Genomic DNA, 13,795 nt, shown 5'->3' with positions numbered 1-13,795 from the left:
ATGAAAGACTGATGGAAGACTCTTGAACCAACGTTGCACTTTTGTAACTTTTGTTTTTCAGTACAGCATGTTCAGGTATCAGAGCGACGTGCACTATGGGATTAAAGCTTTGTTTATTTCCTGAAAGCATTTCCACCAATTTCCCCATTGTACATCTGTGATTTTTTTTGGGGAAGTAGCCTACAATGCAATGACACAACAGCACCAAAAAAGGAGGACAGAAAAACATATAGATTACCACTTCACCGCTTCAGTTGGAGCAGATGATGAAATGGATGCGCACACCTCCGACCAGCAACAGTTCCTTTCTGGCCTTGTTATCTTTGGCTCCTCTCATATTTATTCTTAACAACTCCCTGAAAATAATTTAATTGCAAAAGCTGTTTATAAAAAGGACGGCACAGTGCTGTGGTGGTTAGCACTGTCACCTCACAGCAAGAGGGTCCTGGGTTTGCCTGTTCTTTCCGTGTCAGCATGGGTTTTCTGCAAGGTCTCTGGCTTCCTTCCAAGGTCCATAGACATGCAGGCTAGGTCAACTGGTGACATTAAATTGGCAGTAGGTGTGAATGTGTACATGAATGGTTGTCTGTCTCCATGTGTCAGCCCTGTGATAGTCTGGCAACCTGTCAAGGTTGTACCCCACCACATCTCGCCCAGTGTCAGCAGGCATACAGTAGGTTCCAGCCCCCCTGTGACTGTGACTCAGAAAGGATAAGCAGTTACAGATGATGAATGACTGAAGTTGTTTATGAAAGTTATTTATATTGTAGGATCCCGTGTTTCCCAAAGGACTGCCACCTTGTCGTGGTCAGGGGGCTAGCATGCCTCAATGACCCCAAGCACTATACCAGTAGGAACTCCAATGACACCACAGTCGGTCCGGTCGAAGAGCAGAGGCCTGACAAAGAGAATCAGCTGGTCCTCCAGATTCGAGGTTGGACACCGGGCTAACAACCAAGTCTTATAGTGTTACAGAAACAGCAACAAAGGAAATAAACACAATTGTGTGCAACGGGTTACAAATAAATGTGGCATCAAAAAATGAAAATGGAAAGGGGCTTTCTTACTCCTTGTCATCAGACGCATCCTTTTCCCACATCCGCAAGGTCACCTGGTGTCCTCCCAATGGAAGAGACAGGAACCAGACAGGAACCAGAGTCTGTCCTTGATGTAAATCAATCCCTCCAGGATTTTGCTGACTGTTTTTGGGATTGTTGTGGCCTGAAATGTCTGATTTCCCAGTAGCTTTTCTAAGAAAGCATGTTGCAATATTTATAGGCATTTTTTCCACTGAAATTGCAAGGGGAAGTGAAAGATGCAAAAATAGTTGTGATGCTGTCACAGACTCTGAACTTAATAATTTTCTGCTGCATTCAGTTCAACAATGAGATTTTACATGTTTTAAATAGTCAAATTTGCGGTAAAGTTGATGTGACTTATTCTCCTTAAATGGAAGCATATTCAGCCCCCGACCCATAATAGACGGATGAAAAATATTTTACTGTTCATTGGACTGGAGAAACTTAGATTTTCCCACAAGGGTTCTTTAAATTCTTATGAAAAGCCTTGGAGACATCTCCTAAACATGACTGAATCTATGACTTCTTTGACTGATTGTGACAAAATCCCCCATTCCAGTCAAAATTTTTGCAAAGGTCTTCATGCAAAGAATTTTGGACACTGTAGACAAACAACTTAGAGAAGAACAAGCAGGTTGTCAGAGAGGAAGAGGGTGTGCTGACCAGATTTTCACTCACAACATGATAGAGCAGGGGGCAGAATGGCAAAAACAACTCTGGCACTGGTTTCCTACACCCACCACAGCCCATTCTCGCTCCTAACTTGTCAAATACCAGTGCTTTGTTGGTGGATGTTAGCGTCAGACACCGACACACAGAGACACCCTTCACGGTGGTGTGATACACACCAGGTGGCAGCAGTAAGTAACCACCACTGTATAAAGAGTTAGAAAGGGCGTATAAGGAGGGTGGGAGGGTTGGTAGATTGGTCAAACAAAGTCCGGACTTTCACCTGGGAGTCCACTGTTTGTTATTCGTGCAAAACTGAAAGTTATTGGAGTTACTTCAATAACAACAGAGTGTGTAAGTATGTGTAGCATGCGTAGCATGCCACTCTAGTGATGTATGTGACATGATGTTAGATTATGTTATATTTCAAGCCAAACCATGATGTTTTACTTAACTCATGTACTTTTGTTGCCTAAACCTATGGGAGTAAATAAAAAAAAACGAAGTGTTTTAGCTATGCTGTGAGTTTATTTTAGAAAAACACGGTATGCATTTAACAACCTCTTAAAACTGAAGTGTGTTTTGAAAAGACACAATGCATGCAATAAGTGTAAATTGTCACGCCGTCCCTGAATGTCCAAAACTGACACAGGAGGGTGGGTCATACTTTGACATGTATGTGCAGGATAAGACAGTGTTGAAAACCATCCTGTCTCAGCAGCTTCACACAGCAAAAAGGACTGAAAATCAGACTGAAGAAAACGGATGTGATGACCTTCGATGCCCAAAACCCCCAGTGATACAGGTAGATAGACAGGTAGCAAACCTACCTGCAACAGAAGAGTTTGTATATCTTGGAAACACTGTTAGATGCGTTAGATGAAGTCCCCCCAGTACAGCATCAACACCAAGCTAAAACTGTACCCTAGCTGTGTTCTTTCTGCGCTGCTACAGTTCAGAAAGCTGGGGAATGACAAGAGAGCGACCTCTCCAAACTGCAGACATTCCGCACAAGGAGCCTTAAGAAAACTCTTGCATATCTTCTGGCCTGACACCATCTCCATCTCCAGCACAGACACCATCATCATGAGAAGGTGGTGGAGATGGATTGGACAGATCATGCAAAGAGAGCAGGATGATGTCACGAGGACTGCTCTCGACTGGACACAAGAAGGAAGTTGTAAGAGGGGAAGACCCAAAGAACCCTGGTGTCTCACAGTGGGGAGAGAGCTGAAAGCCCTAACGCAGACCTGGGGTATCATCCAACAGTACGCCCTAAACAGACAGGAGTGGGAACCATTTCTTGCTGCCCTACATGCCAGGACAGTAAGTAAGTAAGTAATCCCATGCCAAAGTCCCGTGCACAAACAAGCGGCTCTGGTGACAGGGAGACATTCAATAGCTTGACTTGCTAATTAAGGCTTGTTTACAGTGTGTGTGAGGAAGCGGGTAGATTCGCTGAGGTTCACTGACCTTCACAAGTCACGTTGATTCTTTCTATACCCACATGTACGGATGTCCTTTTATTGCATGCATCATCCCCTATTATAAAAATTCTTAAAATGGCATCTTCTTCTTCTTCTTCATGAATAAGTAAACCTTTTCCCTTTGAAAAGTTAAATATCTGGACACAAGATATCTCCAACTTCAATAAAGTACAGTACAGGCCAAAAGTTTGGACACACCTTCTCATTCAATGCATTTTCTTTATTTTCATGACTATTTACATTGTAGATTCTCACTGAAGGCATCAAAACTATGAATGAACACATGTGGAGTTATGTACTTAACAAAAAAAGGTGAAATAACTGAAAACATGTTTTATATTCTAGTTTCTTCAAAATAGCCACCCTTTGCTCTGATTACTGCTTTGCACACTCTTGGCATTCTCTCCATGAGCTTCAAGAGGTAGTCACCTGAAATGGTTTTCCAACAGTCTTGAAAGAGTTCCCAGAGGTGTTTAGCACTTGTTGGCCCCTTTGCCTTCACTCTGCGGTCCAGCTCACCCCAAACCATCTCGATTGGGTTCAGGTCCGGTGACTGTGGAGGCCAGGTCATCTGCCGCAGCACTCCATCACTCCCCTTCTTGGTCGAATAGCCCTTACACAGCCTGGAGGTGTGTTTGGGGTCATTGTCCTGTTGAAAAATAAATGATCGTTCAACTAAACGCAAACCGGATGGGATGGCATGTCGCTGCAGGATGCTGTGGTAGCCATGCTGGTTCAGTGTGCCTTCAATTTTGAATAAATCACCAACAGTGTCACCAGCAAAACACCCCCACACCATCACACCTCCTCCTCCATGCTTCACAGTGGGAACCAGGCATGTGGAATCCATCCGTTCACCTTTTCTGCGTCTCACAAAGACAGACAGTTGGAACCAAAGATCTCAAATTTGGACTCATCAGACCAAAGCACAGATTTCCACTGGTCTAATGTCCATTCCTTGTGTTTCTTGGCCCAAACAAATCTCTTCTGCTTGTTGCCTCTCCTTAGCAGTGGTTTCCTAGCAGCTATTTGACCATGAAGGCCTGATTCGCGCAGTCTCCTCTTAACAGTTGTTCTAGAGATGGGTCTGCTGCTAGAACTCTGTGTGGCATTCATCTGGTCTCTGATCTGAGCTGCTGTTAACTTGCGATTTCTGAGGCTGGTGACTCAGATGAACTTATCCTCAGAAGCAGAGGTGACTCTTGGTCTTCCTTTCCTGGGTCAGTCCTCATGTGTGCCAGTTTCGTTGTAGCGCTCGATGGTTTTTGCGACTCCACTTGGGGACACATTTAAAGTTTTTGCAATTTTCCGGACTGACTGACCTTCATTTCTTAAAGTAATGATGGCCACTCGTTTTTCTTTAGTTAGCTGATTGATTCTTGCCATAATATGAATTTTAACAGTTGTCCAATAGGGCTGTCGGCTCTGGCCCTGTCTACATGTATACAAATATTTTTGTTACCTCTGTTTGAGAAAAAAAAATCTGTCTTCACAATTATTGCTTTACAAAATATTTCTGTCCACACTAGAACATGAAAACGACTCCAATCACTTGCTGGCGTGCACAGGCTAAAAGACACACCAACTTAGTCCAACATTGTTGTTTTTGTTTCTGCTGCAAGATCATTAGACAAAGCAATAATGGGCATGCACAAATTGAGAGGATGACATCACTGTTTCACAAAGCTCCATTTTACATTTTAGTGACCTAAAACTAAATTTTTGTGTAGAAGAAATGTAGAGGAAAATATTTGTTTACAAAAAGATCTATATGTGTGGACAGGGCCTCAGTATGTGGGCACTGGAGGTTTCAAGTGTCCACATCGTGTTTGTGTAAGTTTAAGTGGACTGTGATTGGCTTACAAACTAGTTGTGATGGCGCAAAATCCTGCCTGTTCATTCGCATCTTTAACTCAGATTTAAGATGAGCAAAGCGAAACTTAACCCTCTCAGCAAATTAATGTGAAAACAGTCTTCTTCTGTCAAAGTGCACATACATCACTCTGCACAGTCATGGTCATACATCCAAGAGAAGCACCAATACCATGTTTAGCGAAGGGGGACTTCAAGAATAAAAACTTTTTATGCCACTGCAGTCATTTTCAGTTTCAATTTCTCTCTTAGCAACAGCTAAAAAAATACAAATGTGAAAAGTCCCAGTGGAGACATTAAAGACTCAGAGCCCAAGATACACAACATATAAATGTAGATAGCACACATCTGACAGCGTGTTCACGACAAGGTGAGGTGGCGAGGTTGAGTGTGTTAAATTTATTAGGGAGCAGGAGTGTAGCAGCAGGAAAGCAGTGCCAAGCATTTGAGTTTGTTCAATATGTGCAAAAGCTGTTTATACAGGTGTGTTCAATGTAGGGAGGATGCATCACTGGACAATATGTGAAAACATTGCCTGAACAAGGTGCTGTAACAGCAGCTTTTCAAGACGTCCAAGTAGTTTTATATCCATGGTGAAAATCTGATATGATTTAAATGGCCTTTAAGAATCACCACCAAATCGTCTTTGGTCCAAGGTGACTTCTCCAGATTTCAGACAAAATTACTCAACTTTCTTGCTTCACAGGGAATAAATAGGTGTGCGTAAAACCATAGACAAAAAGGTTAATCAATACTTTAAAAGTTGCTAGTCTTGTTTGCTAAAAATGCTAACATTAAAAGTCTCGTTTTATTTCTTGTCGTATTTCTACACTTTATCTATAACATGCAGTGCTCAGCTACACAAATCCCAATCAACAACGTCACACTTTTCCTGTAGCTGGTGGATGCCTTGATCTCATTCAGCACACTGTTATCACTGGTTGCATGAATAGGAATCAGATCTCCAACCCTGGCCAAATTGCTCCACCTGTTGAACTACTGGACCACAGGCACTCTGCAGCAACGTTTTAACAAGACAAACACTCATCTTCTTCTTTGCCAAGGCCATCTGTGATTTTAACTACCTGTCAAACCAACATAGACGTAAAATATATTTTTGTCCCTGTGGCCAACACCAGGTATCGAGTATAATGACACACTGGGTGTTTCAAGGTGAGTCACGGACAGCTGTCTGTTTTAGACAGATACCACAACAAGTGACATCATCAAACGCTTCCTGTCCAAACACATGAACATCATCACACCCGGCAATTTAAATTTTCCACTCATAAGCAGGCTGGGGAGAACGGTTACTCTGATAATGATAGTTTCATCTGAAAAAACACTTTCTGCAAGTTATCACAGACGGCAAGTGTAAAAATAAAAGAAACATGTCAATGTCAAACAGTCCCATGTAGCCTAATAAGAAATCTCACAGCAGGTCACTCTGTCAAATGACCTTAACTGCTCATAAAGTTGGGCATATTCTGTGGCTGGTTGTCAATAAAAGTGAAATATATACATTATTGACAACGGCTTGATATAAATATCAGTGGAAGATAATCAAAGGGCAACTTTTTCATTTAAATATAGACAATATCTGAATTTTTGTGATTGTTTAAGTCAAGTTTTTAAGGAAACAGACTACCTGTAACTCAAAGGTAAAACACCAGAGTCATGTTTACCCATATTAACTTTAATATGCTAGAGCCTATCGTAGATGACACTGGGTGAAAAGCGGGGTACACTCTGAGGAGGTTGCCAGACTATCACAGGGCTGACACATAGAGACAGACAACCATTCATGTTCACATTCACACCTATGGGCAGGAGTCACCAATTAACCTGCATGTCTTTGGGCTGTGGGAGGAAGCTGGAGTACCTGGAAAACACCCACACTGACACAGGGAGAACATGCAAACTCCGCACAGAAGGGCTCCCCCACCCTGGGTTCAAGCCCCCCACTTGGCAATATTTAGTTGAAATTAAAAAATTAAAAAAAAAAAAAAAAAAAAGCATGGAGAAGTTTCAGTGTTTTGCTCAAGGACACTTTGACGGTGAAGAATTGTACCTGAGATCTTTCGATTGCATGGCCCTCTGCCAGCAATGAGCCACCCTCTGAGGCGGATTCAGTTACTGTGACACATACTTTGTAAAATGGATCACCCTGTGTGACAGCCATGTAAATAATCTGCAGCAGTACACATACAGTAGAAGCCATCTAAACACCCTGAATGTATCACTGTCACTGCAGCCCAAAAACCAGAGAGGAAAGAACACTGCATATACAGTGTACTGTACATGTTCTCTAGTAAACAACATGTTATATTTGATAGCACAAATGTGAAAAAAAATATTAATTTTACAAATAGTTCCCACCAGACACGGAGTCGCAGAGCAACTAGCAGGCTGCAGTAAAGTATGCAGCAAGGCAAACAGTCAGGTTTGTACCTGCAGAGGCCCTCGGGCAACACTTTACCTTTCAGTCTCTCATTCTTCGAAATTGGGAAAGCTTTCACAGAATGGAAATGGATCCATGAAACTGAAACTGTGCTCTGTTTATAAGAAGTGCTTCACAGAAACAGGAAATAACGACAGCTTCTCAACAGCAAATTTATGTTGGGGAATGCCAATCTGTGACGCCAACTAATTGTTCATGGTTGTTGGAAATGGGCCATCAGTACTTGACGCTTATCAGTGAGAGATGTCAATCAGTCTAACTGCTTGCTGAATAAACTTTACCTCAGAATTATTTTAAACTAGTGTTTGGATTTTCACACTTCTTTTCACAACCTGCAACCTTAAAATCGTTCAGCAAGTACCAAATTGTTCAAAACATGACTTCTAGATTGAGCTGTACTCTCTCCATTCAAACGACCAAATTACATGACCTACTTTATACTTTACGCCAAGGTGTAGTGGTTGCATCTACCCGGCTGCCGTCTATACATGGCACTTATGAACATGATCAGAGGCTGTCAGTACAGAACATCATGTCCCGTGTATCCTGAAGCTGTCAAAACCCAAATGTCACATTATCACCTTCACACAGAAACAGTGGGAGAAAAGTACATCTGAGAATAGAAGGACAAAAATAGACTGACTCAACAACAGTAATAATAAAAAAGACTGATTGCCATCTGTGATCATCTCTGTACTTCAGCTGACAGGAAAGCAGACGTGTTTGTTTTATGTAACATATCATCACGCCCACATTTTTTTTGCTGTTCATTGTATATATGTATATTGACATTTTATCTGCCTGACTTGTGCATAGGCCTATCTGATGTAAAACAGGAAAGTCATAATTGTCCTTGGAGCAGTGTAATCCAGACAGCACAGACACAACTTCACTGTTTCAGTAACTTTCAAATAAAAACACTTCTTGGTCAACTGGAGGCACTGTCATTAAAATATGTCATTTTTATCATGTTCTTAGTACTGAAAAACACTGACAAGCCTAAAAAGGACACTAAAATAAGAACCAACACCCACAAGGCAAATCTTATTTAGAACAAACTGTAATTACACGTATCAACTACTCAAAAAAGGCCTGAAGGGACAGTTAGAGTCCATATTCAAAACTTTAAATAGGCCATTACTGCCATTTAACCAGCTCCCGCTTTGCTTGTGGCCTACAAGCTTCATTCATTTATTCAGGAGAAAAGCAATGCTTACACATTTGTTTGTTTTTTGTTTTTTAAGGTGGACAAAAATCTAAAGACAGCATGATGGTGCAGTGGATAGCATTACAGCAAGAGGGTTCCTGGTTCATACCTAGGGTGGAGGGTTTGAATCCCACACTGGGGGAGCCCTTCTGTACGGAGTTTGCATGTTCACCCCATGTCAGCCTGGGTTTTCTTCAGGTACTCCGGCTTCCTCCCACAGTCCAAAGACATGCAGGTTAACTGGCGACTCTAAATTGGCCGTGAGTGTGAATGGTTGTCTCTATGTGTCAGCCCTGTGATAGTCTGGGGACCTGTCCAGGGTGTACCCTGGCTTTGGCCCAATGTCAGCTGGAACAGGCTCCGGGCCCCCCCACAACCCCAACAGGAAAAGCAGTTAAGGAAAATGGAATGAATGAATGAACAAAAAGCTGTGCCACAAATCAATTTATTTACCTTCATTTCCAGAATTAATGTTAGCAGTTTTCACACCCAGCAAGTCGACACAAAATTCCCCAGATCCCCTTTGTTTGATCCATCCAGCAGCATTTTAAAGCATTTATCATTTTCATAAAGACAAAATAATGACTTGTTTAGCACTTATAACTATGTTTTGGACTTGGGACTTGGCTCAGGACTTGAGTGCAAAGACTTGGGACTTACTTGTGACTTGAAAAACAATCTCCCATCTAAATATATCAGATGTAAAGCATAAGGTCTTGTTTTTGTGGATGCTAAATCAGTGTCTGGCTTTCACAAAAGTAAACAGCATATCAGTGTGTTCTCCGGTTACGATTTTCCATCCCCTCACTTCAACTCCAACCTGGTTCACCCTCACTACTGCAGTGCTTTCATTTCAACCCCGACACTGCACTTTGGCTTAACAATGCTACGGGCAGGTTTACCAGCAGAGAGGGCGTGAGACATTTACTGCATGTGTGTCACTCAGTGTGGATGAAGAGTAGTGGGTAACAGGGGGGGCTGCCTGTAAAACATACTGCTGTGTCACACGGCTACATAGTGAGCATAGCTCCTTGTTTAGATGGCTCACCCCCCTCCTCCTCCCACCTGCAGCTCTCCGCTCCACAGATATCAGCTGGAGCTGCTGAGTCAGAGCTTGATCCGTCTGAACTTCCTAAACTCACAGCCCGAAATGATGACAAGGAGGAGGAGCTGCTGTAAAGGCGATAAACAACAATAATTATGAGATATATAATCATTGTAAACACAAAACAAACACAGCTAAGAGGACAGTGAGCTTCAACCTGCCTCTGCACTGCAGCTTATATGACTGTTGGCATGTTTGTGACCTGGGAGCCTCCACATATGGAAATATCTTACATATATTATATACATGATCTTATGTTTTTAGATAAAAAGTCCAGTATGCATGACCCTGTGTCCTATGTGGCCTCACATAATTATGGTCCTCTAGTGTTTTTTGGTGTGGTTAAAGGAGAAAGATCACCATGGATGCCATAATTGATTAACAGAATATAATCAACATTGTCTAGCTTGTTTCGCCACTGACAATCAAAACTTCTGTGCTCGCATGTACATTAAAAATAAAGCATTCTGTCACTTTTTAATACGCATGTCTGGAAATGATCACATGGTTTAACCAGAGGACTATCGGTTGGTATTTTTTAACCAAATGAGGCAGCAAAAAAACTCATTTTTAGCCCTTAAAGTCATAAGCAGGACTCATGACCTCAGTATTTCTAAAAGCCTGCAGCCCCGACACTCCACACAAATTAAAGTGTAAACATTGCGCGTACATATAAATAGATTTCTCCTGTTTTTGGTTGCAGCACAGTTAAATCGTGAGATTTGTTTTGCACATTTACTCTGTTTCCTCCATCCACAGATAACAACCCATAGATAGTGTTTACTGTCAAACCACTTACTGTCATACTCACCTTTAATGACACCCAGTCATGACCTCAAAGCTGCAGCAGGTTGTATTTTTGATTTGGGTGTCACCCTCACATAACAAGGCAACACTAACTGTAACCAATGTGTCAGACTTCTCGAACGTTGCATGTTTCTGTTTGGGAACATTAAGTATGCCAGGCTTTCCTGCCAGTTTTGGATCTCCTGACCTCATGTCTCCATCCAATACAGCAGCTCAACATCCTCCAGTCTTTCGACATAAGGTTCCAGAAATAAAAACTATTTTGCTGACACGGCAAAAAGCTCGGTATGGCCACAAGGTCATAAAGATAACTGAGCCTTGTTGTGGGCTGCGCCTGATCAGTCGCAGGCAAAACAACCCTGATAAAGTCGCGCCGAATGACAGACAACTGACCTGAAAGAACCTGCGAACTTCTTATCATGGTTATTTGACTTTGATGGGGTTTTGCTGAGCTAGCACACTTCTCTCAGCTTCACTATCATCACCTCCGAATGCAAGAGAGAAAAGGGAGGAGAGTTAATGCTATTGAAATGATTTGATTTGTTACTGATAATGAAATAAAAGTCCTTTAGATATCATGAAGCCTGTGTACAAAGTTTTCCTTAATGGAGGCTGGAGTGGTGATGGTAAAAACATGGCTATGATTTGGTGATGTCTTACCAATTTAAGACCTGATGAATCACAATCTGAGGCTGCTTTGATGAACACTGGGGGTGGAGGTCATGTCAAACAGTGCCGAAATAACAGCGGGGAGGAGCCCAGAAAATATCAGTTTTAATGTCAGAAGCACCCAGATAACCAATTAATAGATTATCAGATCAGATACATTTCATCAGATACATTTAAATAAGGAACAGGGACATCCAAAGGCTGCTGAATATGCTGACAACACAGGTAATATACATAAATAGGGAGACAATGTGTACGAGAAGCTGGAAGCTGTCTTGCTGAGTAAACTTTCACTGAGCTCCTTTTCCTTTCATTCACATTAAGAGCTGCACACACACTCACACACACACACACACACACACACACACACACACACACACACACACACACACAAAGCCAGTTTCTCGTCCAGGGAACAGCAATCACCACCATCAGTTAGGCTACAGATGAATATTCAGATCACAATCAGTTATTAAAAGCTACTGAGTGACAACAGTGATTGTGTGTCAGGACACATTTTCCTCAACTGTAGGAGTTTTGGATGTCATGCTATGGGGTCTCCCTGTGGAGGAAATAAACTGGAGGGTGGCCACAGGTTGACCTCTGCTGTCAGCTACCAGGTGAGCGTCTACAGCTTCAAACACGACACTACAGCTCCATCTAGTGGATAATATGAGCAGAAGCAATAGAAACACTTCCTGTGACTGTCTAAAAACACCTTCATATGTTTCTCATGTTTATATACACTCACCTACCACTTTGTTAGGCACACCTTGCTAGTACTGGGTTGGATCCTCTTTTAATTCTTGGTGTCATTCTTGCTGTGATGCAAATCTCCCATTGCTCTACTGAGATCTGGTAACCATGGAGGCCACTGGAGTACAGTGAACTCATCGTCATGTTCAGGAAACCAGTTTGAGATGATCTGAGCTTTGTGACATGGTGCGTTATCCTGCTGGAAGCAGCCATCAGAAGATGGGTACACTGTAGTCATTAAGGGATGGACGCGGTCAGCAACAATACTCTGGTAGGCTGTGGTGTTTAAACCATGCTCAGTTGGTAATAAGGGGCCCAAAGTGTGCCAAGAAAATATCCCCCACACCATTACACCACCACCAGCAGCCTGAACTGTTGATACAAGGCAGGATGGATCCATGCTTTCATGTTGTTCATGCCAAATTCTGACCCTACCATCTGAATGTCGCAGCAGAAATCCAGACTCATCAGACCAGGCAACGTTTTTCCAATCTTCTATTGTCTAATTTTGGTGAGCCTGTGTGAACTGTAGCCTCAGTTTCACTAAATTCACTTAAATCACCTTTCTTCCCCATTCTGATGCTCAATTTGAACTTCAGCAGGTCATCTTGACCATGTCTACATGCCTAAAAATACTCTGTCACTAGTAAAAGTCCTGCATTGAAAATGCTACTTGAGTAACAGTGTGTAAGCACAATCAGGAAAATGTATAAAAAATAAAAGTATCCAGTGCCGACCATTTTAAATCATTTTAATAAATCAAAATAATTAAAAGGAAAAGAAGAAGTCCTCAGATTTGAGAAGCTGAAACAATGGAATGATTTTACACGAAAAATGTTTGATTAATTTTCAAATCAATCGACTAATCCTTCTGCAGCTGCACAAGGATATATCAACTGCCATGGCTGGCCTCACTGGCTTCATTAGGTATATTCATCTGAATGCAAAGGCCCACTCAGTCATCCAGCCACACCTCTGCTTATCTCGCTCTGTTAGTCTTACAAATAACTACTTACAAGGAACTATTCCACACACTTCTCTAGCTTGAGACATAGATCTGGTATTTGCTCTAAAATACACATATGTCTTTGGGCATGTTGAAATGCTCCTCTTTATATCTCTGCTGTGACGTCTTCATCTCATGTTCACCAACACAGTCAGTCTACCTTCACACTTTCCCTCTCTATGAACAGCCTGTCGTCCCTCATCAGTCCCTGAAAACTGTGTATCAAACTCAGTGTCACCCCCTGAAATGAATGTGTGAGACGAATGAAAGTGTGTGTACTGAGCATGTAAACTAAATTTAACAACATGTCATGAGTTGCACAACAATTTGAGGATCAACCATATACCTAATACCTTTGTAAAACTGGTATCCTCCACTTAAAAGGAATCACAAACCTCTGAGGAAACTGCCCAAAGGTAGAATTGTTGCATGGATTTCGTGTTTGAATGCACTACTCAAAATTTAAAGCACTTTATCCACTGTTGTCCCCTTTACATTCATTTGTTACAGTTGTTTACGAATGTGGCTGCTGACTATGAGGCTGCTGACTGCTGAGGCATATTTGGATGATGTATCCGTAAAGACTGAGTGGTGATGGGGAGGTGGAGGGCGCGCATGATGGCAGCAAGAAAGAACTATGGCAGCGAAAGAACCATATTCAAAATGAGGAGCAGTAA

Source organism: Epinephelus fuscoguttatus, linkage group LG10, assembly GCF_011397635.1.
Source record: "Epinephelus fuscoguttatus linkage group LG10, E.fuscoguttatus.final_Chr_v1".
NCBI lineage: Eukaryota > Metazoa > Chordata > Actinopteri > Perciformes > Serranidae > Epinephelus > Epinephelus fuscoguttatus.
The sequence above is the reverse complement of the archived record's forward strand: the minus strand, read 5'-3'. Positions refer to the sequence as shown.